The following is a 21,642-nucleotide window of genomic DNA, read 5'->3' on the forward strand; positions in this document are numbered from 1 at the left end:
CAGCTGTTCTATCTTTTGTATCACTTATTCTTTCATCTGTTATTTCAAGTCTGTTGTTGTATACCTCTAATATGTTTTTTTTTCCTAATCCCACTTATCGTGTCTTTCATTCTCATCAGCTCTGTTACTTTTCTATTCAGGTTTTCAAACTCTTCTTTGTGATCACTCAGTGTTTTCTTGATGTTCTTTATCTCTTTGGTCGTATTGTATTTCAACTCATTAATTCGATTTTGGAAATTTGTGTGCATCTTGTTGATTAGTTGTCTCAAATCCTGAGTCTCTTCTGCGACTTTGATATATTACTTTGCTTGGGCCATTTCTTCCATTTCCTTAGTATGGCTTGTAATTTTTTGCTGATATCTAGGCATCTGACTAGGATGGTGACTTTACTCAGATGCTCTATTTCTCTTGCTTTCATAAGGATATAGTGGCAGGAGGTTGTGTTTTACTACTGTTCTGTGAGTCTTGGTTTAACCTGTTCTGGGTCTTTAGGACTGTCCCTGTTAGTTGCTTAAATCTGGGCCCTGGACCCAGTAACGTACTGGAGACCTGCTTCCAAGGGACTTGGGTTGGAAGGTTATAAAGGCGGGGAAAGCATCTCATTTATTTACTTTTAATTTCCTCACATGCACTTCCTTGGTCTGCCAGCAGATGGCGCCCTTTGACAGCACTCTCAGTTCTGCCCTGTTCAAAGTGTTTGCTGCAACACAGACCAGATCAACGTGATAGAGGATCCTTCCTGGAGGCGAAGAGCCTTGTAATTCAAACTCTCAGAGGCAGTTCTCCAACCATTTTTGGCAGCCCCTCCCTTTTCCCAGTTAGAAAATAATTCCACTCCCCTCTGCAACAACCAGTCCTGGTCAGTAGAGAGAGAGATTGAGAGGGTGGGATCTGTTTAGACCCTTGCCAGCTTCTAAGGCAAACAACGGCACATCCCCACCCAGCTTGGAAGGGTTCAGGGGACACAGCAAACTTTTGGATCAAAAACTGAGTCAGCCTTAGGCTGTGCCCCTCTCTCTCCCCTCTCCTGGGAAGGTGAATCACTAGGGCCCCCTTTGTCTGTAGCTGCCTGCCCCTAGGGCTAAGAATTCAAGTGTCTATAGTGTGGGGGTGGATGTCAGCAGTTGGAGCTGCGGCTTTTAACTCACAGTTTAGTCTCAATATTATTTTCTTTGGCTCCTCTGTCTTCTGGGGGATATCCAGCCTTCCCCTGGTGTCCTAAATCTTAGAAGCTTTTTTCCAAGCTGTTTCTGCCTCTCCTCTAGCTATTTTCTCTGTTGAGCTTTCTAACACACAGTTCAGGAACATTATTTTATTTGTGATATCCATTCACCAAGGCAAGTCAAGGCTAAGTGTCTACCAGAAAAATGACATTTTAAACTTGAAGCATTTATTCATATAATTAAGAGTCTGAATAACTGCTTTACCTCTATATTACTTTGACTGAGCATTGGCTGGTAAGTCTATCAGAGGCGTCAATGGAGAAGCTGAGCAGGCTAATTCACAGACTCAGGGCCATCTTTTTCAAGCGCTTCACAAATACAGCTTCCCAATCTTTACAGAAAATGGGACTCTACAATAATAACCCAAATTCTCATTTACCCTACTCACAGTCCCCAAAACCCACTCACCATAACCAAAATAATCCAAGCTGATGGTAGGAAAATGAAAGTTAATGGTGTAAGGGAAAGAGTTTTAGACATAAAACCAGAGAATCTCTGGAGAATATGGCATGACTGGTAAAAGAATCCAGGAGGCATTTTCATCTCTCGCCTAACTCTACCATGAGAGAACAACACACACTAATAATTTGCTTTTATGAAAACCTCTTGTCTAAATTATTTTTTTAGAAAATGAATAATATAAAAATATGAAAAATATAAGTTTTTCTATTTTGAAAGTATTAACACATCTCAAACAAGTATTATAATTATATCAAAGCACCTGTCTGCATGAATCTTTGGCTAAAGGACATAGAATACAGTGGATAAGAACAAGGACTCTAGAGTCGGACTACCAGGGAGCAAATCTCAGCTCTGCCACTTCCATTCTTAACCATTCTATGCCTCAGTTACCTCATCTATAAAATGTGGATAATAGTAACACTTAACTTATAAGGTTGTTGTGATAACTAAATACATTAACATGTAAAGTGTTTAAAACAGTGCCTTACACATAGCAGTCTATATGAATGGTGCTTACAAATTACATGACAATAATTGGTACAACTATTCTCACCCAATTATCTTTTCATTTAACTTATATTCTCCTCACTAAAGACTTGTTACATTCTTCCAATAGGTATTAAAATGTTACTAGCTTTAAGAGCTAAAGGACACATACAAAATAAACTATTTCTTCACAAGACTCAGTAAATACTGTTTTGCGGCACTAAAGACTCCTAATGACAGTAGGGAAAAATCATTTGAGAAAAAATCTTTGGCTGGAGAATAGGGAAGTCATAGATAGCTGTCATGAATACCAATGGACCTAATATTTAGGGTGAAAACCATTCCATATTCCAAAAGCATTAAGTGTCAATTATATAATTGATGTTTCCCAGATATTGGGAATGCAATAAAAAACAAGGACCCTATCCTTAAGGGTCAAACTGACAGCCAGGCAATACACAATTATGACATAAATACGATAATGTAAGTATCAACAAAGTGTCTTCCAGGTAAAAGAGTTTGAACAAAGGCAAAGAACCATGAAAGTGCAGATAGCATGTTTGGGGAAAGATAACTCAACCCCTGCGTCTTCAGCACTCCTTAAGGGTTTTACATCTTTACAAACATTAACTGCTTGTTATGTGTTAGGCACCAAAGATACATGGAAATTACAGCCCCTGGGAAAATAATGTCTGTTCTGAGTGCTAAAATATGCAGAGCAGTTGATTGGGAAAAGAGCAAGTGCAGTCCAGGAAGAGGGAATGGCATATGAAAAGGCCTTTAAAAAATGAAAGAGCATGACACATTTGGAGAACCATATATAGTTTGAAAAGCTTGGATATAAAGGCAGAAATAGGATCATTAAATGCTTTGAATGCCAGGCTTTTATAATGAAGGTGACTGATAATTATTAAAGGATTTAAATAGGAGAGGGTCATGAGCTGATCTGTGTTTAACAAAGGCTTTCTAGTGAGCTAGTTAGAAATAATTGCGGGAATGAAAAGAGCTAAGGGAATGGCATTGAAAATGGGAATAGAGAAGAGGAAATGACATATTCAATATATATTTTGAAGAAAGGTCAAAACTTGGTGAAAATAAGGAAATGCCTAGGATCGCTTCTTGGGTTTTTTCCTAATCCCCCTCTCTTACTAGTGGAATGTCTTCCCTTTGTACCCCTATTTTATTTCTACCTTAATTGATTCTTTTTATATGTATTTATTCACATATCTTTCCCCCACTGTAAACTGATTATGGGCAGAGGCTATGGTTTATTCTCCATGTATTCTTAAGCAAGGCTAGACTAGGGTGAGAGAATGAGGGACCCTCTCTCAGGTCTATGCAAGTGCAGGGTTGAATACTGTCTTTTTGTAGAAGTTTAATGCTTTGTTCATTGTGCATTTTTTCATTCATTTTGATTTTTAAAAACATTGCATTAAAATATTATTTATCTTGATTACTGGGGTTTTTGGTGCTCTCTTAAATTTTGCACCCAAGGTGAGTACTTCACTTCCTCATCCTAGCCCCAGCCTTGACATGATGCCAAGCACAAGCAGGTACTTAAATGTGTGTAGAAGGGAAAACAAACAAATGGCATAAGCAGCAAATGGGTGGTGGTGGGCCATTCACAGAGACAACGAATACAGGAGCAACAGCAAGTCTTTGGGAGAAGAAGACGAGTTTATAAGGCATGTCAGAAGCACTACTTGGTATATTATTTTATTTTATATTTTTTATTTTTTTTAAGATTTATTTTTATTTATTTAATTCCCCTCCCCTCGTTGTCTGTTTTCTGTGTTTTTTTGCTGCGTCTTGTTTCTTTGTCCGCTTCTGTTGTCTTCAGCGGCACGGGAAGTGTGGGCGGCGCCATTCCTCGGCAGGCTGCTCCCTCCTTCGCACTGGGTGGCTCTCCTTATGGGTGCACTCCTTGCGCGTGGGGCTTCCCTACGCGGGGGACACCCCTGTGTAGCACGGCACTCCTTAAGCGCATCAGCACTGCGAGTGGGCCAGCTCCACACGGGTCAAGGAGGCCCGGGGCTTGAACCGCGGACCTCCCATGTGGTAGATGGACGCCCTAACCACTGGGCAAAAGTCCGTTTCCGGTATATTATTTTATAAGTTCATTTATTATTCAACACTGGCATCAATTATAATAAGAAATATTGAAGACTGACAGTACTCAAGGAACTGTCCTTAGGATATTTCTCCATTATCTTTTCAAAGCTTCCATTAATATTTGAGGTACTGTTGCAATATCAACTTATTTAGCTCAGCTTTTGAGTTACTGCTCCTTATACAAATGTATGTATTAATACTTACAGTCTCTGACAGTACTCTATCAAACAGTCTATCAGCAAGGCCCTAAGTGCGATAGCAACTCCATTACTCCATTACTCTATTCCTTTATCCCTGCTTACTTTTCTTCATAGCTTTTATCTCTACCTGATATAGCATATGTTATTTTCTTTCCCCTTCAAAAAAAAAGATGAGCTCCATGAGAACAGGGGATTTGTCTGTTTGGTTCATAGTTTTATCTCCAATACCTAACATAAATGCTACTGAAGGTCATGCCAAAGGGTGGAGAAGGAGGGGGAGTTGAGGCTTACACTGGTGCAGAAATAAGACAAAGAAAATAAATAAGGCCCTGTGTGGATAAAAAAACTGGAGTTCACAAGTATATAATGGAAATCCCTAGGGGCCAAAAGCAAACATGCAATTGCAATCCAGAGGAATAAGCTTGGGAGCAGACCTACAGTTACCTTGGAGAGATTTTTCAGTTACATAAACAGTGGTCCTAGGTTTTAACAGACTTCCAGTCAGATGAGATCCAAATCTCTGTATAAAGCTGGTACCCTCAAAAGGCTACCTGTTTGGATATCATTAGCATGCGGGAGGATGAGAAGAAACTCAGCCTGACATCTGAGAAGAATGAAAAGTCTCTCTAAGAATTCTTAAGTATGACCTACTCTCAAAATGCTTTGGCACATTAAATGTATGCTACCTGCATGGTCTAGGAACCCTGTGATCATTAATTTCATGTGTCAACTTGGCTAGGTTACAGTATACACTTGTTTGGTCAAGGAAGCACTGGGCAGATTGTTAATGTGAGGGTATTTCTTGGATTTAAATCACTCGTCAGTTGATTGCCTCTATGGCTGATTACATTTACAATCAACAAAGAAGACTGCATTTACCAGGGAGAAAAATATCATAATCCAATCAGTTGGAGACCTTAAAGGGAGAACTAAGGATTTCAGCATCAGAAAGAAGAATTTCTGTCTCTACTTCAGCCAGTCAGCTTCTGGGGAATTAATCATCACCTCCACCAGAGTTCTCAACTTGCAGCTTCTCCTGGAGAATTCCATGGGTTACCATAGAGTTCCCAACTTGTGGCCTGCCCTATAGAATTCACACTGGCCAATCCCCACAGTGACATGAACCAATTCCTATAATAAATCTGTTTATATCTTCAACCATTTCAAAAGGTAAGGTGTTTATTGCTGCCTCTTACCTCCTGTTTCTAACCACCACCTTCTCCTGGGAAATACTCCTACCTCATCTCTGTAATTATCTGGTTAGAATATGAGAGCGCTTATTCTTGAAAATCCTGCCTACCGTCCAGGTCACAGTTGTTTGGCCAGGGGTCAGTGCCAGATCCAAGCTGGGCCAATGAGAGGCCATAAACAGGATTTTTTTATTTATTAATAGAACCTGAGAGTTGATTGAAGTCCTTCTCTGCCAGCAGCCGTGGGCAGCAATCAGCACTGAGATAATGAAGAAGACACACTGAAACAGGTGAAAGCTGCAGAGAGTCCTATCTATACCCCCAAATTCCTTAGTCTCACTCATTACTGAAGCTCAGCCTCATTCTGCCCGTGCTTCAGTTACAGTAGCCAATAAATTCCTTTCGGCCTAAATTGGTTTGAAATACATTTTAGTCACTTGCAACCAGAGAAAAACAGTAAGTCCCTACTGTGTGCACATCATTATGGAAATTTATATAATCAAACATAATCAAACTTATTTCAAATGTTTTACATAGTCTGTTTTCCATAAATATTGTACAAAAAATTAAATGTGTTTAATATTTGCTCTAAAAACAATAGTTTTGAGGCTTCTTAAAGAGTTACTTTAGGAAGAGTCTCTCTTTGCTTGCATTTACAAGGGATTTATCAAATTAGTAAACACAAATAGAAGTCATAATAAAATCCATGATCTATGATGAGCATTATGAGGTCCCATTAAAAATACTAAGAGTCACTAAATCTTTAAAGAAAACTATACATATTTACAAAACGAGGTCATCAACCAAAAATGCACTTAACGTTTTAGTATTTTCTTCATTGGCTGAAAGTTGAAATTCATTCTCTTCTTATACATCATAGAATCCATGTTACAGAAGAAGCATTTAATTATGAAGTAGTCATTGATACACAGGTCATTTGAAAAATAAACTGGTCCTGAGTTTGACCACAGCACAGCATGTGCCTGAGGCTGGCACTGGGTTGGCTCCCATGTGGTTCTTGGGCACCTCACGGGGAATGACAGTGGGGAGGATGGGGCTCACCTCTGTGCCTCTGTGGGACTTGGAGGAGGATTCAGCTGAACCCTTGGGATTTCCCCCTCATGGATCTCCCTCCCCTTGGGGACTGACTGGTGGGCACAATGGCACTGAAAGACATGGCACAGATATAGGTGAGCATCAAGGATGCGGCCATGACCTTCAGCTGGGAGGAGTAGGGAAAGCTGTACCTGGCCCAGAAGACACTGTACCAGGATCTGATGCTGGTGACTCTGGGATTCCCAGGCCTCACTGGGGTATCCTGCTTGCAACCCAGAGCTTATATACCTGCCTAAACGTGGCCAGGAGACCACAAAGAGAGGTCTCTACCAAAGCATATGTGCAGTCACAACATGCACATTATGTCTCCACCATCTCAATGTATACTGGCCATCTGAGAATTCATACAAAGGGAAACCCCATTAGGTGTGTTGCTGTGAAGAAAGCTTGGTGATAGAGCTTCACTTCCTTGTTATCTAACGGATCATACTGGTCTAGCCTAGAGCCTTAGTCTACATCTGATTATTAATCTAGGAAAGAGTAGTTGTTACCCATCTATTAGAAAACCTTCAGCCATCGCTTGATGCTTAGTTTACAATGAAATGTATTCTTGGGAATATCTTTAAAAAAAGAAAGGAGGAGGAGGAGAAAAGCAAAAGATGCATGCTTCTTTCAGCCTTTCCTGCCAAGTCTATGACAATTACTTACTGCTTTTTAAAATCTTAAGGGGTTGAGAGGTAAAAATGCCTTGCTGGATTTTTCTGTTATAACCATTCACTGTCTTAAAATGTCAGGAGAGTTGGACGGGTTTAAGTATGGTCTCCACCCTCAAGGAGCATACTTCTGTGAGAAATAGGAATATGTGACTCGTGAATTACTTGAAACTAGTAGTCATATTACTAAATGTCTTTTCACATAAAATTATTATATCTAAAGTAGATAAGGATCCACATACAAATGGACACATATTATATCGCACTGTTTAAGATTATTTAAGGTTGAAATACAAAGAAGACCCTTTCTTGATATGGTTTGAACAGCAAGTATTCAAACTTCTAAAAATAATAATAAGCTTATCCTGAATGACCTCTTCAACAAATTCAACATTATCCTAAAAAATAGGGAAAATTGTGGCTTGGATAACTAAATTTCAGGTAACACAGACTGAATTGAATTCAAAGTCTCCGAATACCTACTACTCTATAAAGGTGCTGACAAATGGAGTACATATTTTCCAGGATATTGTGCTAAGTAGCACAGCTGAGAATTAACAGAAAGAAAAAGAGAGAAGAATCAAAGACACATACACTTCAAAAATAAACTTGAGGGACAATGACTTGGCCCAGTGGTTAGGGCGTCCGTCTACCACATGGGAGGTCCAAGGTTCAAACCCCGGGCCTCCTTGACCCGTGTGGAGCTCGCCCATGCACAGTGCTGATGCTCGCAAGGAGTGCCCTGCCATGCAGGGGTGTCCCCGCGTAGGGGAGCCCCATGTGCAGGGAGTGCACCCCGTAAGGAGAGCTGCCCAGCGGGAAAGAACATGCAGCCTGCCCAGGAATGGCGCCGCCCACACAGAGAGCTGACGCAGCAAGATGATGCAACAAAAAGAAACACAGATTCCTGTGCCCCTGACAACAACAGAAGCAGACAAAGAAGAACATGCAGCAAATAGACACAGAGAACAGACAACTGGAGTGGGGTGGGGTGGGGTGGAGTGAGAAATAAAATAAATTAATCTTTTTTAAAAATAAATAAATAAACTTGATAAGAACCTAGTCACAGGGGATTTGTACCCTCTCAGGATTATAGCTTGAGATAACTTCTTTTTTACCCACTCTAATTTCACCAATTAGGAAAAGGGAATCAGAGACTCCTAGAATGAGTAAGAGAGGAAAAGCAAGCTTGGGAGCAGTAACAGACTTTTAATAAGGCAATTAAAATAACTAGGTGCAGAAAGTAAACAAGCTAGTAAAAGTTTTAACAAAATTTTTAGTCCCCAGAAGCATGCTCAGATATCAGAAAAGTTGGGTTTTCTAGTGTTTTAATTGTATAAAATTCTAAGAAATGTTATGGATTTAGTATAATGGGAAAAGATAATGAATGCACTATCTCAGGATCAGTTCAAATAAGCACACTTTCACAAATGCTTATATAAGCAAAAAAACCTCTTATCCTATTGCAGTGCTCCCAACCCCATCCACATGAAGACCTTTCACACTTAAATCACCCTACCAAGAGAATGGCATGGGGACTACCAGAAAAGATAGAAAGGGTACACCTGCTGATATTAACATCCAATTCAGAAATATTTGTCCACGTAGTTCTAAACCAGTTGGCATTTTGGGATGTCTAATATTCAACCAAAAGCACTGAGATGTTCAGAAAGGTATTGAGTTAATATTGAGGAAAGCGTTTTAATCAAAGTGTCTGCCAAAAAGATGTTAGAGTTTAAAATAATTAACATCGATGAAAGGTTTGGTGGAAAAGATTAAATTCAGTAGGTCTTAAATACTTAGGTGCCATAGGATATAAATACAAGAAAGAAAAAAGCACGGATTCTTTGTACATCTCACAAGGAACAATAAACACTGTATTACTTTTGTATATAAGGAGGGAGGGAGTATACACACATTTGTTTGTCAATGAACAGAAACTCTATAGAAGGATACATCTAAAACTGAAAAGAATGGTTGCCTCTGGGCTAGAGAACTGGCGGACTACGGGACTGATCTAAGAAGAACCTTACTCTTCATCATATACCCTTTACTACTGTTGGAATATTTGAATGAATGTATTACCCATTCAAATAAATAAATTTAAAATAAAAAGCATAAACCAGGTATACGAATAACTCTTATACAAGAAAAATCATGGAAATTACATTAAAGATACACAGAGTACATTAAGCATTCAGAGGATATGAGGATCCCACTTGCCTATGGAAAAAGGAAAAGTGTTAACAAGGAAGCAGGATGTAAATCAGGCTTTAAATGATGGGTAGAATAAATACATAACAGAAGTCACTCCAGGGAAGAGAGTACCATGGCTATAGACATGAAGTTGGGAAGTGATGGGGCACGTTTGGGAAAGAGTCAATGTAGAAACTTAGACCACATATAAGGTAGTATATTCATTTTCTATAGCTGTGTAACAAATTACCATGAATTTAAGAGCTTAAAACAACATAAATTTATTATCTCACAGTTTCTTTGAGTAGGAATTTGGGTATAGGTTGACTGGATCCTCTGCTCAGGGTCTCACCAGACTGAAATCAAACTGTTGGCCAGAACCAGCTTCACCTAGAACTGGTTGTTGGCAGAATTCCATGTCGCAGTCGTAGCACTCTCCCTTGCTGGTTTTGAGGAAGCAAGCTGCTGTATTGGAGATCACCACATGGCAAGGAAATGCAGGGGGCTGCAGGTTGCTGAAGGTAGCCCCTGGCTGACAGTCAACAGGAAACTGAAATCCTCAGCTGTAAAAATCTGAATTCTGTCAACAGCCTGAGTCAGCTTGGGAGCAGTTCCATCCTCTGTCCAGCCTCAGATGAGAACTCAGTCATGCCCAATATCTTGATTCAAGTTTTGTGAGACTGTGGGCAGAGAACTCAGCTAAGCTGGGCACAGACTCCTGGCCCAAAGATACTGTGAGTCAATAAATGCATATTGTTTTAGGCCATTAAGTTTAGGATCATCTTATTAAACCACAATAGGTAACTAATATGCCTTTCTTCTTACACCACTCAAGTGGCTAAGGTACATAAAAGGCAAACTCAAGTACTCTGAATGTCAGAGCGCCACTGGCAATAAGAAAGCCCTGACCTACACACAAAAGAAAACCAGAATTAGTCACACAGGCATACTTTTGTACAGCTCAAGCTCCAACTTGTTGCCAATATTGCTAGAATAGTCAGGCTGGCTGCCTGATTAACAGACCAAAAACTAAAGATGAGCTACTTATTCTCGACTTGTACGTCCTTCAGGAGCAAGCAGCTTCCACTTCCTGACTAAATGATCAGAATGAGCTATCAGGCCTAACAGACATAAACAGAAGAATTAAAAGGGTACCACAGAGGCTGGTAGAGAAGAAAAGCTTGAGGTTTAGAAGAAAACTGTCATTACCATTTACTCAAAGAAAATAAATATATGTATCTCTGAGTAAATGGTTTTGGCAGATACAACCATCCTTTCTTATACAATAATTAGCCCCTGTTTTGGGACATGCATTTGTTATAAACAATCCAGAGTAAGCCTACATACCATCTGAAGGTTCTTAACAACATTATTTCAAAAATTCTATCATCACAAGCTCAAAGACAAGGAATGGAGGTGATGCATTACATACTTTTATCAGGATCATATATGTAACTAACAACAAGATTTATTTTTTAATTATTAATCAGTGAGAAGCTCAACTGTCACTATTATTTGATGTTTTTTAAAAAATAGTCAGTTACTTGTAAGAAGAAAGGAGATTGACTATATTATTTCATTTAATATTTCTATGTATAAGAAAATTAAGTCAGTACTCTATTTCCAAAGGGGAGCTAATAAAATTAACTTTTATCACATATGTAAAAGAGAGTTATTTCCATTTCATTTAATTATGGTCAATAAAAAAGGCTTTTTGCAAATTATTAACACTTAAGATGTACTTTCGCTGATAATTTAGGTAGATAAAATATTCATGGTTGCCTGAGAAAAGCATTCCTTTCAAAAAAGTAAATGCATAAGCAAATTTCAAAGATGGCAGGAAATAAAAGCAAAATAATTGGAGAGGACATACGTTTACTCCAAAGAAAGACTGAGGACATGTCCAGAGATGAGTGTGCAAAGTATAATTTGATCTATGATCCCACAGTGCCTCAAGGCATCTCTTCCTGAAAGTGTACTGTTCATGAACATTTGGGTCAGTCCTGTGGCTAAAACAACAATGGCCTAAGTAGGGCGTGAGAATAAATGAAATGCACAATAATTTAAAACAATATATCCTCAGGATATTATGAGACACTAAATGCAACAAAGTTACCAGCACATAGATGTGGAAAACAAAACAAAAAATATATCTTGGATTTCAGCAAAAAATCTAGACTTAGTAATTGAAAGATAACATACAGACCTATATTCTTGCCTCAGGTATTTTTTTTTTCTCTCTCGCCTCCTCCCTTCCGCGCCCCCCCCCCCCAATCTACTCTCTGTTCATTCACTGTGTGTTCTTCTGTGTCTGTCTGCATTCTTGTCAGCACCAGGAATCTATGTCTCTTTTTGTTGCATCGTCTTGCTGCATCAGCTCTCCATGTGTGCGGTGCCACTCCTGGGCAGGCTGCATTCTTTTCGTGCAGGGCGGTTCTCCTTATGGGGTGCACTCCTTGCACATGGGGGTCCCCTACGCGGGGACACCCCTGCATGGCACAGCACTCCTTGCGCGCATCACGCGCATCAGCACTGCATGTGGGCCAGCTCACCACACGGGTCAGGAGGCCCTGGGTTTGAACCCTGGACCTCCCATGTGGAAGGCAGATGCTCTATCAGTTGAACCAAATCCACTTCCCCTTGCCTCAGGTATTTAACTTCGGCAAGATTTACTTCCTTAGCTAAAAAATGGGTACAATACAGTAACAAATTCATACATTTGTGGTGAGAAACAAATGAGGTAATCCATGTGTATTAGTCAGCCAAAGGGGTGCTGATGCAAAGTACCAGAAATCTGTTGGATTTATAAAGGGTATTTATTTGGAGTAAAAGCTTACAGTTACAAGGCCCTAATGAGTCCAACCCAAGGTACCATAAGAGGTACTTCCTCACCAAGACTGTTGCCAGGTGTTGAAGCAAGATGGTGGGCCATGTCTACAAGGGATCAGCTTTCCTCTTTCCTCTTAAGGCTCCATGGGCCCAGCTTCTTCTGATCTCAGCTGTGGGCTGGAGGGTTCATTTCTTTTGGGGCTCAGCTTCTCTGGTCTCTTCATGAGATGAGCTGTAAACTATCAGGGGAATGGCTCAGCGCTCTTCCTGGGGCCACAGGAGCAAAAAATTCTCCTCTTCTATGTCTTTAAAGTTCCCTCTCTTCCTCTGTGTATCCTTTTCTGTCTTCTTGATTGAGTGTCCATTTACATAGCCCACCAAGGGGACAAGGACTGAACCCTGCATGCGCTAATGACATGGCCAAATCAAAGCCCTAATTTTTATTTAAATCCTTTGAATTTAAATCAAAGAGTATCATGCCCAAGGAAGAGACCAGTTTACAAACTTAATCTATATCTCTTTTTAGAATTCATAAGTAACATCAAATTCCCACATCACGTAAAGTGCTTATTGAAAGGCTCTGTACAATGAAACCATTCAATAAATGAAAGTTATGATTATATTAAAACTGTGGTAGTTTTAAAACATGGCTGCAAATTCTTTGACATTCTGCCCATTGAAAGGTGGGATCCACGTGCCCTCTCCTCAAATTTCAGCCTTAATAGGTTGCTTGTAACTAAGAGAATGCATCAGAGATAATACTAATTTCGGAGGTTAGGTGAGAATCTCTTGAGACAGTCACTCTGGGGAAAACAGGTTGTCATGTAAAAAATTCAACTACCCTGAGACTGTTATGGTAGAGAAGCAAAGATTGCACTCTGGTCAACAGCCCAGCTAAGCACCAGCCAAGAGCACCAACTGCCAGCCACCTAAGAAAACGTGGTCAGCCAACCTAGTTAAGCCCTCAAATGACCACAGTCACCGCCAACATCTGACTACAACCACCTGAGAGACTGCCAAGGGAAGGACAGCTAAGTCCTTCCTGACTCACAAAATCATGAGAAAAATATAATGTTATTTTATTTTCTTATTTTTGTTTTTTTAATATAATGTTGTCTTTTTTATGCCTCTTCACCCCCAGTGGCTCCCTCATCTGTCTGCTTATTGATTGTACTCACATGTCTGCTTGTTGTGTGCTCACTGTGTTTGCTCACTTTCTTTAGGAGGCACTGGGCGGGAAACGGACTTGGCCCAGTGGTTAGGGCGTCCGTCTACCACATGGGAGGTGCACGGTTCAAACCCTGGGCCTCCTAGACCCATATGGAGCTGGTCCATGCACAGTGCTGATGCGTGCAAGGAGTGCCCTGCCACGCAAGGGTGTCCCTCGCGTGAGAGCCCCACGCGCAAGGAGTGCACCTTGTAAGGAGAGCCGCCCAGCGCGAAAGAAAGAGCAGCCTGCCCAGCAATGGCGCTGCCCACACTTCCCGTGCTGCTGACGACGACAGAAGCGGACAAAGAAACAAGATGCAGCAAATAGACACAGAGAACAGACAACCGGGGGAGGGGAGGGGAATTAAGTAAATAAATAGATCTTTAAAAAAAAAAATAGGAGGCACTGGGAACCGAATCCAGGACCTCCCATGTGTGAGGCAGGCACCCAACTGCTTGAGCCACATCCACTTCCCCCATATAATGTTATTTTATACCACTAAGTTTTGGGTAATTTTGTAGGGAACAGTAGTAACCAAACAAATTTCAGTACAAGAAGTACTATAACAAAAATCTAATATGTAGCACTGGGCAGGCTGCTCACTGGTAACCCAAGATAAAGATAGACCTGGCTGAAGAAATTTATGTCTGTGGCTTTTGTCTATACCTCAGTAACATTCACAGAAAATCCACAAAGATTTTCAGTGACTTGTACTAATAAAAGTACAGCCAGTTTAAACTGAAATGGGTAGAGACAACATAAAATGAAAAGAGGCCTCAACTTTTATGAGTAGGAAGGAGGCTGAGAAAACTATCCAACCACAATCAGAGGTCATTTCTACTGGGAAAGGAAAAATTATCCAGAAGTTGGATACAAGAACCCAAAGGGCAGAAATAAAAGCAATGGGGAACAGTTCCTAATAAGCATACTGTTCCCTAATCAAGACATTAGGAATATGTGGATTTCAAAATTTCAATGGTACTGCTAGGTACACTTTGAGAATGCAAACATATTTTGTGGTTATCCTATCCTTATATTTTGGCGATGTGGGAGCATATAACTCATCTCTTTGGCTCACAGGTCTTCATATCAAGAGGAACCCTACCTCAGGAACTGAACACCAGGAGCCTCATGCACACATGGAGTTGACTTATATGACCAGCTCTTACACTGATGCCAGAACAGATGAGGCCTGATAAAAAGGGGAAGAAGGGGAATTGAAAGAGAATGAAAGCATTTTGCAGTTAGAGGACTCTAAATAATCTGTCAGAGGGAAGGCTGTAGTGTTTTGGGTTTTTTTTATTTTTAATTTTTATTGTTAAAGAGGCTTCAGATTACATAACTGTTTCATAAAAAAATAGAGGATGGGAAGCAGATGTGGTTCAAGCAGTTGGGCACCTGCCTACCACACAGGAGTTCCCAGGTTCAGTTTCTGGTGTATCCTAAAGGTAAGCAAAACAGCAAAGTGACATGACAGGCTGGTGCGGTGAGCTGATGCAACAAAATGACTCAACAAAGAGACACAACAACGAAACACAATGAGAGAAACAACAAGGTAGAGCAGATGTGGCTCAAGCCATTGAGTGCCTCCCTCCCCCATGGAAGGTCTCAGGTTCAGTTGCTGGTGCCTCCTAAAAAGAAGACGAGCACACAATGAATAGACACAGAAAGGAGACAGCAAGTGAAAACGACAGCAGGAATGGGGGGGAGAGAAATAAATAAAATCTTTGAATATATATATATATATATATATAAACAATTCCCATATGCCCCACTGCCTCTCCCTCCCACACTTGCCCACAATAACAAACATCCTTCATTAGTGTGGTATGTTTGTTACAATTGATGAACACATATTGAAGCACTGCTACTAACCATGAACTATAGTTTACATTATAGTCTGCGCTCTATCCCACACAATTTTGTAGGCTATGACAAAGTAAATAATGGCCTGTATCCATCATTGCAATGTCATGCAGGATAATTCCAATGTCCAGAAAATGCCTATTCTTCCCTCTCCTTCCCCTCAGAACTTCTGGTGGCCACTGCCTTTATATCAATGATAAAAGTTCTTCCATTGCTAGAATAATAGTAAGTTTATTTTAGTCCATTATTCAATTCCCCAATCTTGAGGATTTTGGGATGATAATGCCCACTCTGTTTCTGAGAGGGGGCTTAGGTCCCATGGTGCAGAAGGATGGAACTATCTTGCCTGCAGTTGCAGACATTCTCTGTACCTTGGGATGGATATTGTCCATCATCAAATCCTTATTAGTTTTTCTGGGAGAGTGAAGTAAGCCAGGCACTGAAGGACAAATATTACGTGACCTTACTGATATAATTTAAGCAAATTGAGCCAACTCACAGAGCTAGAGTCCAGAAGATAGGTTTACAGGAGACAGAAAGGGAGTAGAGGGTGGTAAGCCAAGGCCACGTGGGCAAAATCTATGCTGAAGTGGAAGGGTGTGGTTGGGCAGTGGATGGACATGAGAGTGGTATGGTGATGTGACTGAGTTTGGAGTTGCTGATATGTGCAGGGGAGTAGGGTGGGGGGTTGGGCTGGAATATCCATGGAACTGGGGGGAGGGTTGGAGGAAGGAGCAGGTGAGCTCTGGGGATTTGCAGTTCTGTGGTTAAAACTTCAATGTTGGGAATGTTCTTTTGGAAAACATGATGGGGTGGGTTACTAGTATAGGGTTAAGGGAGTGGGAGGGTGTACGGGAGAGGGCACATCTGAGGCATGCTTCTATGGCATATGTAAGTATTCCTCTTTTCATGGTTTGTTATTTCAGTGGGTGGAGACCACACAATAAACAAGAAAATAATAAACTCTCATCCTGGGGACTCCTACTGTGTTCTCAATTGTAGGGACAAGAATCCCTCAAGAATATAGGCAGTGTCCAATAAAAGAAAACAGACCAATATGTCAAGCCCTCAATATTATTTCAGAAACTATGAATCTTATCCTTCAAAACTTGAACCTTAGTGGTTACCATAGGTTCTGAGAAGAGGCGAAGGGAAGAACAGAATGATGGAATACAGTTGCAACTGCAGTGGTTTTAACACATCTCACCATCAAGAAGTGAAGTTGATGTTCCCTCCTCTTGATCCAGGCTTGGTGACTAGTTTTAATCGTGAAGCACAGAAGTGACAATGTATAACTTCCACATCATGGTCAGGGAAGACCATGATGCTTCTGTTTGATTCTCTTGAAACATTCACTCTGAGCAAAGCCTTCTGCCCACGTAAAAAGTCTAACTACCAGGAAGAGGCTGTGGCTCAATCAGTTGGGCTCCCGTCTACCATATGGGAGGCCCTGGGTTCGCATCCCAGGGCCTCCTTGTGAAAGCAAGCTGGTCCATGAACCATGGAGGGCTGACGGCCCGTGTGCTGCAGAGAGCTGGCACAGCAAGATGACACAACCAAAGGAGACAAGCAGATACAGAAAAAACGTGCAGCGAATGGACACAGAGAAGAGACAGCAAAAGAAAGGAACAAGCTGTAAGGGGGGGTTAAATAAATAAATAAATCTTTAAAAAAAAAAAAAAAAGTCTAACTACCCTGAAAACATCATGCTGGAGAGGCCAATAACAAAACAAAGCCTGGACATGCAGGCCCACTGAACCTTCATATGGCTTTAGCCCCAGCTGACATCTGACTGCAACTGAGAGAGAAACTCCAAACAATGACTGCCCACCTTACCCTTCCCAAATTAATGACCTACAAATTCATAAGCAATACAAAGAGTTGTTTTCATCTTCTAAGTTTTATACAATTTACTACACAGAAATAGTAAGCAAAACAATAAAGATGATATCATTCCCTATATAAAATTCTTCAATGGGGATCTGGCCCACTTACCTTGTTGCTTAGCTAAGAGTTTTAACTTACTAGTCAATTCCTTCAAAGTTTTCTTTTTTACACCCAAGTATGGGGTACAGGCCCCTTCTAAGTGTTCCTATAGCATTCTTTACTCTCCATATCATAGCACTTGTTAAAATACCTATTTACTTACATTATTTCTCAGTAGAATCTATGTTCTCAACAGGTAGAAATCATATCTATTTTACTGACCAACAACATGACACCAGTAGCCAGGGTACATGGTACGTTTTGGTTAAATATTTAATAAATAACAATCTCATAGGGTAGAAAAAGTAGAAATAACTCTAATAATGAACAAAACCAAATAGAATAAGATAATAATATAGGTACAAAAAAAAATTAAGCATAGAAGAATAGAGAACAGAAGACCTCTCTGGAGGAAGAATTTCAGTATGCATGAAATAACTGGCACCAGGATCAAGACAAGAAAGTCTGTTCTAAACTTTAAAATTTAAAGGACTACTTTATCCAGCTCCCATAAGCATAGGATTTTGTTTATAAGTCTAGTTCTATGCCTCTTCAAAGCAAGCTGAAAATATCTCAGATTAAAGTTTGTTTTCAAATCCACTATTAAAATTGGGTCGACCATCCTGGCTGTGGTAATCAACTCACAAATGTGATCTAAACATACTAATTTTCATTTAAAGGTCATGAAACTGCCAAAATCTTAGCTTGCTTTTAAATACATATTTCAAAAGTATTTGACTTTCTGATGGATACCCAGCAACAATCTGATAAATGAATAAATTAATGAAAGTGAGTAAATGGCTTTATCATAGATAATGACCAGTATTTTTGTTCTTACCCTAAAAGCACTATTGTTTAAAATGAAATATCAGGATTTACTGGTATTCTACTATAGAAACATTGTGACTCTAGCCATGGAAGAAATTATATCATTGATGTGGAGACAGTGGCCACTGTCTGAAGGCAGAGAGAGGGAAAAAGAGGTGTGATATTGGGGCATTTTCGGGACTTGGAGTAGTCCTCAATGACATTGCAGGGACTGATGCAGAACACGATATATCCTGCCATAACCCACTGAATGGACTGGGAGAGAGTGTAAACTACAACATAAACTATAATCCAGTGCTCCAAAATGTACTCATCCAATGCAATGAATATACCATACTAATGAAAAAAAGTTGTTGATGTGGGAGGAGAGGGGGGTGTGGGGAGTGGGGTATATGGGAACCTCTTATATTTTTTAATGTAAAATTTTGTGTGATCCATGTATCTTTTTTTAAAAAGAGAATAAAAAAATAAAAATAAAATAAAATAAAATGGAACATCAAAACTCTAGAAAAACAGGACACAAAAAGCACTACCATAATTGAAATATAAATTGAACTTTATTTAAATTAAAAACTTCTATATATCAGAAGACATCAATTAAAAAAACAGAAACCACACTACAGATGTGTTAAAGATATTTACAATACATATGTAACTGTATTCAGAATATATAAAAAGCCACTATGAATCCATAAGACAACCTATTAAATAAATAAATAAAAATCCACATCCCTTTGCAATGTGATATAGCTGCTCTTTCTACCAAGAGGTGGAGTATATTTCCCCATTCTGTGAATCTGGGCTAGTCATGACTTGCTTTGTCCAAATTAACATGACAGAGGTGATGTTATGTAACTTTCAAGGCTAGGTCTTAAGAGGTTGTTGACCCTCTTGGAACAATGCCCTGGGACTGCCAGGGTAGTGACTAGCCCAACTAGCCCAACTAGCTCCCTGGAGAATGAGAGGTCACAGGGAGGAAAACTGGGGTGCCCTAGCCACAGCCAACCAACTGACAGGTGAGAGAGGCCATCTTAGACCTTCCAGCCGAAGAGCCCCTGGAGCTATTGTGCAGCTGCCTGAGTGAGTCCCTGTAAAACCAGCACAGGAACTCCCAGTCAACCTAACATTATTGTGAGAAATAATACATCCTTGTTTAAAGCAACACTGGTAACTGGAACAGAAGTGGACAGGCACTTCACAAAAGAGGCTATCCAAATAAACAACAAGCACAGGCAAAGGTGCTCAATATCACCACTTATCAAGAAAATGCTAATTTCAACAATGATGAAATGCCAGCACACATCTACCAGAATAGCTAAAATTCATTAAAAGTTGACAATATCAAGAATTGACAAGGATGTGGAGTAACTGAAACTTATGTACATTGCTAGTGAGGGTGTAGCTTTGTATAACCATTCTGAAAAAATGTTAGACAATATTTAGTCAAACTAAAATTGTGCCTACACTTTAACCCAGGAATTCTGTTTCAACATTAATAACAGAAATGCACACATATATATGTGTGTATATATGTACATGTATATAATGCACATTATATATAGATATATATGCATTTATATACATATATACACACACACCAGAACTTATGTGCAAGAATATTCATAGGAGGATTGTTCATAATAGAAACTGTTCATACTAGAAACAATCCAATTGTTCATGAACAGAATGGACACACAGATTTTTTCAGTGGTTTATTAATACAATAAAAGTGAAGTAACTACTCCTGTTCACAAATCTCAGACAAAATGATGAGCAAAAGAAGCTAAACACAAAGGCCAGTTAGTGTGTGATTCTATATACGAATTTCAAGAACAAACTAGGTCAGTGTAAACTAATATGGGGATAGAAGTCAAACCGTATTTAATTCTTGAGGGTTGGCCATTGACTAGGAAGAGGCACTACTTTCTGAGGTATTAGAAATGTTCTCTATCTTGATCTGAGTGATGGCTCATTGTTTTACAAAAAATGTTTATATACTTCACTGTATGATGTACCTCCATAAAAATTGCTTAAATATCCTGTGGTTTACCAATCTAGAAACATTACAGAGAGTAAAAGTGCAACAATCTACATAAAAACGGCAAGAAAAATTCCCATTGGATGACCTTGGACCTTTGGTGATATTAAATATTGTGACAGCTAAAACGCAGGTGTACAGGAATCAGTAATAAACTAAAGGCTGCTGCATTCAAGACTGACCTGAGAGTGGTTCAAATTCCTCATTAGGAAATTGGATACCTTGGAGGAGAAAGAATATTCACACATAATAATACAAAGCAGACAGTGAGATGAACTATAAGAATATATAAATAAAGTGGGACTAGAGTTGAGAGAGAGAGAGATGACTTCCAGCAGGTATAAAGTAGTGTCATAAAGGGAGGGGCATTTGAATTGGGTTTTAAAAACAGACAGAAGTTGAACAATATGGTAGGTTTCATTTCAGATAAAAGGAGCAGCGTATGCCTTTATAACTGCAATGAAATAATTACATGTATAATTATTTATTTACTGTCTCTCTCAGAGATTTCAATTCCTCAAACAAAGGGTTTAGAATATCACTTTTTTAACTGTTTCCCCAGTACCTAGCAAAGTATCTGGTATTATAATAGACATTCACCAAATATTTGTTAAATAAATGACAAAACAAAAAGACTCAAGAAAGTGTAAGATAAACAGTCCATTTTGCCTAGTAAATAAATAGAAAGGGACATAAAGGTCAGAAGATTATTTAGGGCCAAATCTCACCTTGAATTCAGACTAAGGAATGTTTACTTTATTTTGTTTGGTAATAATGAAACACTGAAGATTTTTAAGAAATACAGTGACATAACTAGGTCTGTGTTTTAGAAAGTATATCTAAAAGCAATAGAGGGAAGCAGATTTGGCTTAATGGATAGAGCACCCACCTACCACAGGGGAGGTTCAATGTTCAAATCCACAGCCTACTGACCTGTGTGGTGAAGCTGGCCCACACGCAACGGTGATGCACGCAAGGAGTGCCGTGCCACACAGGGGTATTCCCTGCGTAGGGGAGCCCCATGTGCAAGGAGTGTGCTCCGTAAGGAGAGCCGCCCTACGTGAAGAAAGTACAGCCTGCCCAGAAATAGGGCTGCCCACACAGAGAGCTGAGTCAGCAAGATGATGCAAGAAAAAGAGACATAGATTCCTGGTACCACTGACAAGAATACAAGTGGACACAGAAGAACACACAGCGAATGGACACAGAAAGCAGACCACTTGGGGAGGGGGGGGGAAGGAAAGGGG

The 21,642-nt window shown here is 39.8% G+C and overlaps 1 protein-coding gene across 9 annotated transcripts in view; it reads right to left on the reverse strand.

The window, feature by feature from the left end:
• ANKS1B (ankyrin repeat and sterile alpha motif domain containing 1B) overlaps window positions 1-21,642 on the reverse strand; it is a 1,292,741-nt gene that overhangs the window by 1,239,080 nt on the left and 32,019 nt on the right. The gene's annotated exons all lie outside the window — the stretch shown is intronic.

Source organism: Dasypus novemcinctus, chromosome 12 (genome assembly GCF_030445035.2).
Source record: "Dasypus novemcinctus isolate mDasNov1 chromosome 12, mDasNov1.1.hap2, whole genome shotgun sequence".
NCBI lineage: Eukaryota > Metazoa > Chordata > Mammalia > Cingulata > Dasypodidae > Dasypus > Dasypus novemcinctus.